Source organism: Pinus tabuliformis, chromosome Q (genome assembly GCF_031772625.1).
Source record: "Pinus tabuliformis cultivar Carrire ecotype Pingquan chromosome Q, CPIR1, whole genome shotgun sequence".
Classification (NCBI taxonomy): domain Eukaryota; kingdom Viridiplantae; phylum Streptophyta; class Pinopsida; order Pinales; family Pinaceae; genus Pinus; species Pinus tabuliformis.
This window is the reverse complement of record NC_142296.1, coordinates 5,857,112-5,872,373: the sequence shown is the minus strand read 5'-3', so window position 1 is coordinate 5,872,373 and position 15,262 is coordinate 5,857,112.

Sequence of the window (15,262 nt, the reverse complement as noted above, 5' to 3'; positions counted from 1 at the left end):
TTGTGTGTGATTTATGTTCATACCTTATTCACGAGTATTGCTTCTGATGATATTTTACTTTTTCTAAGACTCTGTTTTTCTTTTAATCGATTGATGCTGTATATGAGTGCCTCATCGGTGACTAGGATTTACAGAGTGTATTGGCGAATTGGATAACAGAGGCAGGTGCTGAATGTTCCTACTCTGGGGATAGGGTCCTGATCCTTTGTTACAGGACAACCATCGCTTCCTTTTGCAGATTTATTCTCTTTAATTAATTATCTGTTCTTATTCCATTCCTGCAATAGACTATAACTGCTGTAACACAGAGTAAGGGTTTAACAGAGTATGAATTGTTTATACTACAGCTTTTAATGCTATTAAAATCGAGTACACACAGTACGTAGTCACCTTTGAAATAATCGGACTTTCCCGGGTTGACAATTTATGTGGCACTCGACTGTTTAATTAATAAACAATTAAAGTGACCAACATTTTGGCGCCGTTGCCGGGGAAGGCGACCGAAGATTTTAAAAGTATTAACGATTTTCTTTTAGAGATACAGGATGCATGAAAGGATGCAGGAAGGCTAACCTTACAGGCGGCAGGGGCAAAGGCAGAGGAGGAAGAAAAACTTTCATTGACGACATTATTTCAAAAGCTGAAACGTCTCAGAAGGTAAGCTTTCAGAGGCCACAGACTCAGCACTCTCTCCAGACGGACTACGAAATGGAGGAAGTATTGGGACCAGAAAGGGCCGAAGAAACAGTCGAGGAGTCAGTGGAAGATATTGAGGAACCAATAGAAGACATTGAAGTCGAGGAACCAGTTCAGGACATTGGAAGCCCTACAGAAAGCGCTGAAGACCGAGCAAGTGAGACAGGGGAACAACCAATGGACGGAAACAACGAAGGACTCTTTGGTGGGGGACGAAGAGAAGGAAGAGGGGAAAATTCCCTCTCCACCTTGGAATTCCCTATTGAAGATCTTCCTAGAGGAGCAACTCCTATGAAGAACATTCCACTTTCAGCCCTACCTAATTTCCATGGTTTATCATCTGAAGACCCTGATGAATTTCTGTTCGAGTTTGATATATTGTGTAGGAGTTATGATTATGTTACTAATCCTCAAAAATTGAAGTTATTTCCAGCAACATTAAAAGGAAATGCATTGAGGTGGTTCATGAGCCTGGGAAGACATGTGATCACAACATGGGATCAAATGAAAGAAAAGTTCTTGGCCAAATACCAAGATTATTTCCGAACAAGAGAAAGGAAGGAGGAATTATTTAAGATGGTTCAGAAGGAGGATGAAAATCTGGAGGACTTCGTGGAAAGACTACAGTATAATTTGCAGCGATCTGATCATCCGGATATGAGTAAGGATATTCTTAAGTCAATACTGCTAAAAGGGGTACGAGATGATTGTTTAGATATGTTGAATATGCTTGGAAAAGGGGATATATCTAAGGAATCATATGATGAGATTGTCAACCTCTGTAAGAGATGTTCAAGAGGAGCAGCAAGCAGACCAAAAAGCAAGGATAGTACATACTCAAGAGTCCAGAAATCAGCAAGTGGAGGAGCAACACGGGCCGAAATAGGTAACTTACTTGAAGAATTTAAAACTGAAATGTTAAGCTCTTTTGCTTCACAAATTGATACCTTGCAGGTTAAAAAGAAGCAGGCAGAAGCAGAAGCTGCTCTGGCTATTTTCTGCTCTAAATGCAGAGAAAAACACCCACTAAGGGAATGCCCACTGGACAAGGTACCAATTTGCACTATTTTTGAAAAGGACCATGAGACTCAACAATGCCCTTCTTTGCCAGGAATAAAAGCAGCGCTGCAGCCAACTGAAGAGGAAGCTGAAGCAGTGTACCTACTGACACAGAGGAGGCAATGGCAACCACGAGGACAAGGTACGAATTCTAACATGCCATTTAATCGTTGGAATAATCATCCTCCTTTTCAAGCAAATTACCCGCCCTTGAATCAAATGCAATACCCACCCTTTAATCAAATGAATTTCCCACCCATGCAGCAACCAAATCCTCCTTTTGTTGATCCTACGATATGGAATCCCTGGGCTCTACAGAAATCCTATTTTAATCAATGGAACCCAAATTGGACAGCTCAATAGATCCCATTTCCAAACCAATTTCCTCAGTATCAACAATCTCTCTCCTTACCATCAAATGCCCCACCGAATAATCAGATAATGAGACCCCAACTACCTATACAACCTAACCCCAACCCAAATAACAATAAAGCTCTGCAGGTAATTGATATTCAAAACCAACCTGTTTCCCCTATGCAATGTAATGATATTCATTTACGCTCTGGGAGAATAGTTGAACCCATTATTGATGACATTACTTCTTCTGACTCTGATAAAGAAGAAACTGGAAAAGAAAAGTCATCTAATAACAATGCTGAAACAGTTGAATCATCCTCTAATAAGACTGCTGAAGCAGTAGAGCCACCATTCCCTGAACGTCTGGCTCTTACCAAAACACTTGAGCCACCTGCTTTTAATCTTTTAGGAGAACTGCAGAATTTATATGTTAAAATTCCACTCTTACAAGCACTGAGAGATGTACCAATTTATGCTAGAACTGTTAGAGATATTTGTATTAAGAAACCTGGAAGAAAAGCTAAAGATCCCCTCACAGTTCATGTGATGGGTGATCTAGCTGCTCTAATGTCAGAAAAAAACCCCCCTGTGAAATATGGTGACCCTGGTCATCCTACGGTCATAGTGCAGGTTGGAAAAACTTTTGTTTCTAGAGTTCTAGTAGATCTGGGTGCTGCAATAAACATCATGACACTTGAAACCGCACAGTTACTACAGTTAAAGAATGTAATTAGGGAAACCCCAACCATTCTAGAGCTAGCTGACCGCTCCACAATCAAACCTGAAGGAGTCATTGAAGACCTGATAATTTCAGTCGAATCTTGGAACTACCCAGCTGATTTTGTTGTATTACAGACTAAAACAAAGTTGGGGGGTCATCCATTGATTTTAGGGAGACCTTGGCTGGCTACAACAGATGCCTTCATCAGCTGTAGATCAGGTTCAATGACAATTTCTAATGGATGTGAAACCAAGAAGCTTACTCTTTACCCTCATGCTACACCTATGATTAATAATGATAACTCTGTATGGTTAGATTATGAGGATGATGAGACCCAACCCATCTTGACTGTCGGACAAGCTTTAACTTTTAAAGATTCAACCGAAGATGAATTAATTAGCAACTTTATTTCTGAACCTTCTTCGGTTAACTCTGAAATACATGATCACTTGACTACAATCTTGGAATCTGAATCTCAGCAAAACCTTAGAACTGAAAATTTATCTCAGACATCAGCTGGTATCTCCTCCAAAGGTATAACAGTAGAAATCGAGCCTGGCAAAACATTAAATATAAACCCTAACCTAACAGATGCTGAAACACAACAGTTAATGAAGCTACTCCGTGAGAATAAAGAAGCATTCACATGGGATTACACAGATATGAAGGGAATCTCTCCTGAATTATGTACTCATCGTATTTATATTAAAGAAGGATCTCGCCCAGTCTGTCAACCCCAACGACGAATGAATCCCAATTTAAGGGAAATTGTGAAGGAAGAACTTCAAAAATTGCTGAATGCAGGATTTATATATCCTATATCTGATAGTGAATGGGTTTCTCCATTAGTAATTGTACCTAAGAAAAATGGGAAATGGAGAGTGTGTGTAGATTATAGAGCTCTAAATAAGGCCACTCAGAAAGACCATTTCCCCTTACCATTTATTGATCAGGTACTAGACAATTTGGCAGGTAAGAGATTCTTTTCCTTTTTGGATGGATTTAGTGGATATAATCAGATCAAGATTGCACCCCAAGATCAGGACAAGACCACTTTTACTAGTCCATGGGGGACTTTTGCCTATAGAGTTCTTCCATTTGGACTATGTAATGCCCCAGCAACATTTCAAAGAGCAGTGATAGGGATTTTTTCTGATATGCTTAATGATTCCTTAGAGATATTTATGGATGACTTTACTCCTTATGGTGTGACTTTTGAAGATGCATTACAGAACCTTGAAAAAGTACTTAAACGATGTATAGAAGCACATCTTGCCTTAAGTACTGAAAAATGCCATATGATGATGAATCAAGGTATTGTATTGGGACACTTCATCTCATTCCTAGGAATTCAAGTTGATCCGGCTAAAGTACAAGTAATTCAGACTCTTCCTATCCCTAAAACACAAACTGATGTAAGAAGTTTTTTAGGACATGTTGGATATTATAGAAGATTTATCAAGGATTTTTCTAAAATAGCTTCTCCTTTGTTTGTGTTACTTATGAAAAATGTTGAATTTAAGTGGACTGATGGTTGTCAAAAAGCATTTAATGAACTTAAACATCAATTGTCTACAGCTCCCATTTTAAGAGGACCTGACTGGGCACTCCCCTTTCATATATCCTCTGATGCTTCAGATACTGCAATTGGAGCTGTCTTGGGTCAAGAAGAAAACAATCTTCCCTATGCTATCTATTTTATTAGTAAAAATATGACCCCTGCTGAACTTAATTATACAGTTACCGAGAAAGAATTCTTAGCAGTCATTTATGCTATTAATAAGTTTCGACATTATATTACCGGTTACACTACTTTTGTTCATACTGATCACTCGGACATTAAATATTTAATGAACAAATCAGTTACAAATGCTCGAGTTACCAGATGGTTATTATTATTACAAGAATTTGATATCACAATTGTAGATCGACCAGGTAAAGAAAATGTAGTTGCTGATTTCCTTTCTCGGTTAAAAACTGATGAAAATATTCCAGTAGATGATTCTTTTCCTGACGAATATTTATTTGCAGTATCTGCTCACTCACCTTGGTATGCAGACATTGCCAATTACTTAGTTGTAGGGAAACTACCATCACACCTATCGCACAGAGAGAAAAGAAAGATCGTTCAACAAAGTGCTAGGTACAGCTGGATAAGCGGGTGTCTTTTTCACACAGGACTCGATCAGGAAATTCGGAGATGCATCAGAGAAGATGAAGTTTATGATATATTGAAGGCTTGTCACGATGGCCCTTGTGGAGGGCATTTTGCGGATAAAAGAACAACACACAAAGTTCTTAGAATGGGTTATTATTGGCCCTCACTTTTCAAGGACGCAAAGAAATATGTTAGGGCCTGTGATAGCTGTCAGAGAATGGGCCAGCCTAATCACAAGGATGAAATGCCACTCAACCCCCAGGTAATACTTGAACCTTTTGAAAGATGGGCACTAGATTTTATAGGTCCCATCAATCCTCCATCCAATCAAAGAGTTTATATACTGGTTTGCACAGATTATATGACTAAATGGGTAGAAGCTAAGGCACTCCTCAGAGCTAATGAAGAATTAGTGTTAACCTTTTTATTTGAAGAAATCTTTGTTAGGTTTGGTTTGCCTAGAGAGCTAGTCACAGATGGAGGACCTCCTTTTAACTCTCATGGCTTCAAAGATACACTCCAGAAATATCACATTAAGCATAAAATGACTACACCTTATCACCCCCAGGCAAATGGGCAGGTGGAAAGTACGAATAAAGTCATAGAAGCCATTTTAACAAAAACAGTAAAGGAAAATAGAAGGGACTGGTTTCAAAGGTTGCTTGAAGCATTATGGGCTTACAGAACTACTTGGAGGAACACTACGGGTTTTTCACCTTATGAATTAGTTTATGGTAAAAATGTTGTTTTTCCTGTGGAATTTGAAATCAAAACCTTAAGGACTGCTTTAGCTGTTAACCTTGACTTGACTGATGCACAGACAGCTAGGTTGCAGCAGCTTCAGGAATTGGATGAAAAGAGGTTGGATGCCATCCATCAAACAACCATGATACAACAACAAAGAACCAGGTGGCATGACAAAACTATTAAGCATAAGCAGTTCCAAAAAGGTAATTGGGCTCTACTGTATGACTCCCGTTTTGAAAATTTTCAAGGTAAATTAAGAACAAGGTGGCTAGGACCTTATGAAGTAGATACTGTTTTTCCAAATGGAACAGTCAGACTCCTAACGATTGATGATTCTAGAACACCATTATTAGTGAATGGGTATCGACTCCGTTTGTATCAACAACCTATTTCTAAAGAAGATTTCAAAGCTACTTGCATGACAGACATACACTATGCCTTTTTGGGGGGACCTGCTATCCCTCAATGCACTTAATTTTCTGTTTATGTATTTATTTTTAGATTAGATTTCTTAACTAATAATCCTTGTCAAGGGTTGCCATGTTACAATTAATTATTTTGCAGATCTTAGCTTCGGAGGGTGGCTGAGAAGAAAAATTCCAATATAGGAAGAACTAATTTGCGGCTTGGGAAGCATTGCCATGTCACTTCAGATCATAATTCATTCCCTCTTACATTTTTCTCCACCATTTCCCGTTGCTGAAACACCATTTCCCATTGCTGAAACACCAAATCCCAGTGCTTAAACACCAATCTTTTCCATTTTTCCTAAAAAGCACCAATTTCCCCATTTTTGTTCCTGAGAATGAACTATTACTCCGATAGAAACATATCATTCTTCATTAAAGGAATCAGCCATTCATCCTGATAATTATGTTCCTTCACTACTACTTCCTGTGAATAATGAAAACCTTGTGTATAAAAACCCTCATACTTTACAGACCCTTTTTATAATTATCATCGATCTATTAAGGATGAGATAATACTTTTTGGCGCAACAACCAAAGGTAAATATAAAGGTATGCGTGTTTAAGTGTGAATATTAAATTGTAGTTAATGAGGAGATATTGATACGACTGCCGAAATCGTCGTACCACCAACCATATCATTCAGCCGCAGTTGGGGGGGATTACCGAAATATTGTAATCATTACATGACACGCCAATCACCACCATCTCTATTTCTCGCAGTAGTATCTAAGTCACCTCGTCTGTACCTTATCATGTCATAACTTCATTTGTAACGTTCTACTCTGTTTCGACCTCGGCAACTTGGCTCTGCACTTTGTATTTTGTCTGAACCAGTAACTATGGGAGGAAATGCTGTTAGACATGAACCTGGCTCGATGGCATTACTGGAACTCTACCGAGAGGCATACCAAATCTTTCTACAAGCAGGATGGGTGGATTACTTCAGAAGACTTCCGGATTTTGATTCACAGCAGGTTTTGGAATTTGCATGCAATTTGAGGGAAGGATACTCCACTGTCCAAGGGGTGCGAATTCCAGCAACAGAGGAGGACATAACGCAAGTTTCGGGACTACCAACCAATGGTACTCACTGGTTCAGCAGGAAACACCTCATTCTCAATGCACAGCAAGATTTTCTGTTACCAGGGGAGCACGTTGAAACCAAAGGCAGGGGTGTTGCACTTCGATCACTACCACCACCATGGCCAAAGGTTGCAGAATTTGTTAAGCAGTATTTCACCTGCGAGGGTCGTTATCAGGTAGTCTACCAACATGACTTTGTTTTATTAAATCATTTGAGGCATGGTCGTTTAATAAATATGCCCTATTATCTGCTTGGCTGTCTAAAAAATATGGCACACTATACCGTGAACGCAAGGCACCAACTCCTCTCCCTCACGCACCATCGTTTGGTCTAGCTCTTAATAAATAGAGGCTTTGCCCTGCACAATCCACCTCCCCTCAATAACCCTCCTCAGCAAGCTGAGGAAAATCCTCAGCAAGACGAAGAAAATTTCCAGCAATCCGAGGAAAACTCCCAGCAAGCTGCCGAAAATCAGCAACCAGCAGCAGAAACACCCCAATTGAGCACTAAAAATCTGCAGCGGACCCCACCCCTTAATAAAGCTGAACCATCCACTCCCATAGTCCATATCCCCACTGATGATTCGGATGACAATACCCCCATCATTTTCCTTAAGAGGAAAAAGCAACAGAAAGCTGCAACCCCACTAAAAAGAAGAACCAGGGCCTCAGTTAAGGAAGCCACCATTTCTGATAATCCCCCTACCCTGAGGAAAAGTGCTCGTAAGAGAAAAACTACTGTTTTTCTTGCTTCCTTACCACGACAATGAACAAGGTCGTCTGCAGCAACTGAGGCCATTATCCCAAATTCCCCACCTATCATTCTAAATTCCCGTATTCCGCCTAGCCCTGAACATTCACCTTCCTCACCCTCGGGTGCCGAAATGTAGAGCGTTCATGATTTTGTGACATCATTTTTTTCAAAAGAGGCAGCTGCTCCACAAGAACCAGCTGCCGATACATCTAAAGTAGACACCCAAGACGATATAGGGTATGTGGCTGTTACACAAGAACCAACCACTGACCCAACAGGTGCCACACAAGAACCACCTATTGGAGAACAAAAAGAAGATGACCTAGATGTGGCTAATACACAAGAACCAGCCACTGACCCAATAGGTGATACACAAGAACCACCTGTTGTGGATGCAAATGATGAAGTTGATGCCGAACAACAATTCTCTCCTCCACTGGAACCTGCAACTACAGAAGCCCCGGTTACTTTAGCCTCCCTGCAGGAAGAAAATGAGTTTTTGAAATCGGAAATTAAGGCTTATCAGCAAGAGTTAACAATGGCTAGGGAAACCTATAAAAAGGAACTCAATCTGTACATGTTAGCTCAGGTAGCATCTGTAGCTGAAAAGAGTGCAGAAAAGGATCAATACAGTGAATACATGTGCAGTGAATGTGGTGATCTCTATACTCGAGCAGGTTATAAGATAGTTGAAGTTCCGTTGTCTGGAGCCAGTCCAGTACCTTCTCCTGTTATAGTCAAAAAGGAACACCCTGCTGTTACATAAGAACCAGCAGGGTCTTCAAGAATTTTAGAGAAAGAAACAAAACCACCCCAGCCTACCCAAGTTGTTACAGAACAGAAACCAGTACCAAAGTCTTTTACAACTATGTATACACAGACTGAACCTTCCCGTGTCAGCAATGCTTACACACAGACTTCCAGTCTTCAAAAACTAAGTGACACATGGAAGACAGAGTATGAGCTCTCACAAGGAAAGGCATTTCAGCAACAGAAGTCATTATGGCTCAACTATGCATACAGAAATTGGGAAGTGCTTGAACAGTCTCGTGCACAACATAAGGAGAATAAGAAATTAAAAACCAGACTGTCCCTCATCTTTGACTTGGTCCAGCAGTTACTCGCTACAAGGAAACCCTCTTTTAACTATTCTGTATTTTTGAGAGAACGCTTAGCGTTCCTCCAAATAAAAGCAATCAAGGATGGAAGACCCCACCAGGTCTCTACACCGCAACAATTTATTGAGACTTTCGCAGAAGCACCAAATAGTGACCAGAACTTGTTGTGTGAACTCTATCTTCACAATGAGGCTATGCCTGAAGATAGAAAGATTAGTTTACTTCCTCTTGTTGGCGATATCCAAATAAGAGCCTTTATTTCCTTCTTGGCCAATCAGCTTACTTGGCAGAATGCTTTTATGTCGGCAGCACACAATGAGGAGAACTGTCTTCTCTGGATTCGTGCTAAACCACAGAATGCAGCTATCTTCATTGCAGAACATCAACGAATTCTACGAGAACCAGGGATGACTGATCATATCAGGAAACTACAAGCAGCAGTCTTGGAAGACTGCCAATATTATGTGAAAACTAAAGGAGCTCTGGCTATAAAAGCAAATAATCTATTCTGGGAACACTGTCCTAAAGAAAGACGGGAATATCATCCTTATAATCCTCTCAATCTTCAGGCGGCAATCTCATGCATACCTAATTATGTTAAATGCATTAGACAGTGTGTTGAACGATGGATTGGTTACCACTTTCATTTCCCTCTCCTATGGCTACCTGGACAACAATATAAGGCTCAATTTAAATTGACCAAACAGGAGGAGTTGGCAGCATGGCAGAAACTTCAGAGTGTCCATGGGTTTAGAGACATGGTTGACAGCACCTTCTATAGTTACTGCATAAGCAATTTGCACTGTTCATCCCAGTATTCCGACTCAGATTCAGAGTAGACGTTGCATGCGGACATGCAACCTTTTCAGTTGGGGGGGATGTTAGGACCCCATATTGTCTATTTTTGACCTTATATTTTGTCATAATATTACCCTCTTCAACCCATAGTTGAAAGCCTTTGCTAGTGTTTTGACTTAATCATTCCAAAGGTATACAGTAACTCTTCTCATTGCTATATGTTTAATTATTCAACACATAATCATGCTATCTTTATAATTGATCCTTGAAGTTGACTAAGTTGCTGAACAATTGTTGAAACTGCCTAAAGCTGGCAGGACCATATTTTGCAGTTGCTGAAACAGCACGAACCTCGAAGCTGAAATAGCAAGGACAGCATGCGAACCTCGAGGAGACAGTTGAGATTTGCATATCAGATCTGCAACAGCAAAGGAATCCGATCGATTATTGAATAAACGGTTACATTGGTCGTAACGTTCATGATCCACATTACTGTAACAACATTCTGTTAACGGGAACTGATTTCCCTATTTTTGTACAAAGGGTTGAACTAGAATGTATAATGAAAATCTTTTGTAATAGATGTCTCCTCTATAAAGAGGAGACATCTACATTAGAGGGGGGGAGAGAGAGGATGAACAAGCTGTAACACAGGAATTGTAGTGGAAGGACGAGATTGAATCTTTCTTGTAATATGGTATATTGACAGATGAATAAAGTTCTGTTCTGAGTATTTCATCTTAGTTTCCGTGTCCTGGGGAATCTTGTGAGAAGGACAGGGCCCACCTTCATCACAAGATTCACCCATCTTCTTTCTGTTGTGTGTTGTGTGTGATTTCTATTCATACCTTATTCACGAGTATTGCTTCTGATGATATTTTACTTTTGCTAAGACTCTGTTTTTCTTTTAATCGATTGATGTTGTATATGAGTGCCTCACCAGTGACTAGGATTTACAGAGTGTATTGGCGAACTGGATAATAGAGGTAGGTGCTGAATGTTCCTACTCTGGGGATAGGGTCCTGATCCTTTGTTACAGGACAACCATCGCTTCCTTTTGCAGATTTATTCTCTTTAATTAATTATATGTTCTTATTCCATTCCTACAATAGACTATAACTGCTGTAACACAGAGTAAGGGTTTAACAGAGTATGAATTGTTTATACTACAACTTTTAATGCTATTAAAATCGAGTACACACAGTATGTAGCCACCTTTGAAATAATCAGACTTTCCCGGGTTGACAATTTATGTGGAACTCGACTGTTTAATTAATAAACAATTAAAGTGACCAACACTCAGTTGTTAATGCAGATAACTTGAGACTATTTGAACCTTCATTGATTGAAAATCCTGAAGAGCAGAGTCAATTGCCTTCTATTAATGATTTGTTGCCTGAATATTTTAACGAATTGTAGGAAGATACAGTTCTGGACCGGAAGGTGAGAACTACGTGCAGAGGGGATGTTGAGTACCTCAGGATTGGACTCAAAGGTTCAAAACCAAGCAGTGCGAAATGGATAGAAATTGGGAAAGTGAGGAATTAGTACCCTCACTTGATGGATGCTTAAAAACCAACTTTTGGTGGTCCAAAAGATTTTTTAGTGGGAAGGTCGTGATCTGAATTGGATCCTAAACACTCTCTAAGTTTTCATAAACTCTTTCAAGTTATGCCAAAAGATTCAAGTCTTAGAAAGATCAAGCTATCAGAAGGAATCCTCGTGACAGTTGCAATTTGTGATCAACGTGGAGCAACGAGGACCCTCGGTCAAGCGCGCAGACCGTTGGCCCATGGTAACGCGCGCTGGCACAAATTGGAAAAACCAGAGGCTAATTCAAGAAACGGGGGTAGTTTCTGATACACGATTAGTGCTAAAGCGTATCGCAGGGCGTCCCCCTTAGTGAAGGAAAGCCCCAAGTTCCCGGACCCAAAATGATAATGAAATGCATAAAAGTAATTAATTCAGTTCCGTAGAGCAGGATTCCACAAAACCGGCAGGATATCGGAAGGCCTCGAGGCAGTAAGCAGTTTCAACCGAGTCCCGCTGATGCCACACATTGAGTGACATGCGTCCAGTGGAAGAGAAAGAAAACCACTCGCATCGGACGGGTAAACATCATGCTACTTGCCTGCCCGATATGAACGATGACCGTAGGATTTGGGGGGCCCAGATCAACGGCGGAGGCGCGTCTCGATAAATGACCGGATTTGACAAGGTTATAAAGCAAGATTACATGGGATTTGAAGTCCAACGTGGAAAATGAGTTGGCAAAATATTCGTGTTTCGTGGGAAATATTGGAGCAAACAGAAATAACAGCTGCTCAAATGGATCCAAGGAACCTGACACACTCACCCATTGCAGAATAGGTGGCCACCTCCTTGTGAAGCGTTACACAGTGATGATGATGCAGAACAAAGGAATTCAAATGGACAGTGGTAGAAGAACCAGAATGCTGGGAAGCGGAAATGAACCGACAGAAAGTAGAGTAGCTTTAAAACCATGAACTGACAAAAGAAGAGAACACATAGAGGAGAGTTAGTTAGATGTAGAAGCTAAGAGTAGAGAACAGAGAGAAGAAGTCGAGCTGACCTGAAGGCAGCATTGAGCCAGACAGAGCCAGAGAGAGTCAGAGAGTCTGTGTACTCTAGAGAAATATTAAGAGGTTCAAGAGAGCTCCTCGGCATAGGCCTGTCATGTATGAGTCTCAGATTGGGCTCATACTACTGTGACCAGTAGAGGTCAAGTTTCAGTAAGGAGAGTTTGTGTACCCCAGTCCTACTGATTCATATCTGTTGGGTGAGACTCAAATTGAGCTCACTGTTGTAAAAGCTCTGCTTTGAAAACATAATAGAGAGGCCACCACTGAAGGCTGGACTAGGAGATGTAGCCTAGGAGCATTGGGTGAACTCCTTATTAAACTAGTTGTGTTTATATGTTTGCCTATTATGTTTTCTCTAATTGCCTCAGTGTTTATGTATTTTGCAATCTTATCGATCCATTGCATAAAGCAACATAGGCACATCCACACACATGAGTCTGTAATACCTTAATTCTTTGTCCTGGATAAATTCCAGATCAATGGATCCAATTGAACTAAACTCTCATGCAGTGATCCTTCACAATGCAATGTGGGTTAGATGGGTTGAAGCTTCGGAGGTCGAACGGGTACTTCTTCATCTGTTTAGCTTCTACATCCACTTGCTTGATGCTCCAGATCTCGTATAGCCCAATCCACAATGGAAGAGTGGGCCAAGGTGCCTTCTTCTTTTGCTACAACCTAGCTATTAATATTGTTGATATATGATACGCTACTTCCTGCATGACAAGCACATCCAAAGAAACTTTGGTAGAACATGCGGAGGCTTCTCCGCAGGCTTCTCCGCACTGAACAATTGGTTGAACGTGCCGTCCAGTGAAGCATACCAATCTGCAATACCTAACAATGCCTTCATTGCTTCTTCTGACATGCAGGGTGGATCCTGTTCGAATATCAACCTATACATTGGGGTGACAAGATGGTTAGACAACCGTGTGATCACTCCTCTGAAGGTGCACTCGGACAATAACTTGAAATATGTGCTCACAATAGTCTCTGCCGGTGACCATGCCGAATCTAAGCCCAGGAACGTATGTCAGGCACAGACTTCATCTAGAATGTAGGCGGACATGTAAATATATGCATGCATGCCTTCGGGTGACTGTCGAGCCTTCGTGACTTGCTCCTTCAGCTGATGAGCCAGTATGCCAGACCAGTTGCATGGTCTTCCTTCTCTAGCCAGTTGGTCTAGCGCGACCACCCAACTCTAAGGGAAGGTCTCAGTGCTCGCTTGGCCACTCAGTCAACATGTGAATATGACCAAGTATTGGTATGCCTTCCTCAATATCTTCGTTTTATAGGTCTGATTAGGGGTCATACTGAAACGAGCTGGCTCCTTTACCCAATCCTTCAGAATGTATCTAGAGTGGCCTCTGCTATTGGGTAAGCTGAACGGGGCAGTCATGACAGTCATGAGCTCGGTCATCTGATACATCTCATCGTAATATCGTGCCTAGAAGGTTGAAAGCTTCATCCCACTAACACTGCTCAGGGTCATCGTCTCAGGGTTAGTGTGGGAGACGATCCAGTGAATCATGTCCGCGCATGAGAACGCAGGGTATTTGCATGCAATCTGGTACAAACTAGACTTATGAATGTTCACATACACCTTACGGTCTTCAAGGTCTTCCCCAAAAGTACATGCGAATGTTTCATTCACCTCTCACCACTTTAGTTTGATGTCCTTTTCTAGATATAACTTCATATCTTCATAGATCGACAGACCAGAGGACACCTGCTCAGCTGCTGCTCCAGCTGCCATACCATCAGTGTCCTAAGATCCTGTTCTCTTGGAAGCCATTGAGATAGATGAACACCTGAAAGATCTGGAAAAAAGTAGCATGCATGGAAAGAAACATGTTAGTGAAAACAAAGCAAATCCGGGGAAGGACACAACACATACCTGGGAAACTGATGAGCAAGATTGTGCAAATTTCACTGGGAGGCTGAGTGACTGGCTGCCAGAACTGCGCAAAAGGTAGTCTGGACTGACTGGGAGGCTAGATTGGTTTTTGGATCTACGAAATGCACAATCAAGTTGGGAAGTTAGTTGTTGAGTTGCACAATGCACAATCCTAGCTAGGAAGGACTGTTGGCCCAGGGATTGTGCAAATTCTTGGGCCAAGGAGCCACTGCCCTCTAGGAATGCGAAACTCAGTCCAGGAGGCCAATGCTAGGCCAGAATGCACAAATATGGAGAGGAAGGTGAGCCTTCCTTCTCCTGATTCTGCAATGCAGCCTTGGTGAAGGCAAACACTGGGACAAGGTTGGCCCGATTCGCTGACGGGCAACTTAAAGCAAGTAAGTCGATGAAATGCATGGCGACACTAAGTGATAGCAGAAGTGATAAATAGTGCATGCAAAACATGAATGAAAGATTCAACAAATAGATCAACATGCATGTGGGTGAGGCCGTTCGTCAGTTGGGCGAACGTTTGTGCAAAACTGTTTCATGCATGCGATAGTAGTGAGATAGCAACAAAAATTGAAACAGAGCTAGGAAAAGCTAGAATATATGTAAATGATAGCAGGGGTTCAAAGAAATCAAACAAACAATAGTCACACAAGAAAATACACAAAAAGCGACAGAAATGATGAAAAAGACACGTTGAGGCCACTTACTCGTGAATAGCTGAGCCGGATGTGTTGAAGAGTCCTGGATGTGTTGTGGGATGTCAGTGCTCCAAGATCGATGTGAATG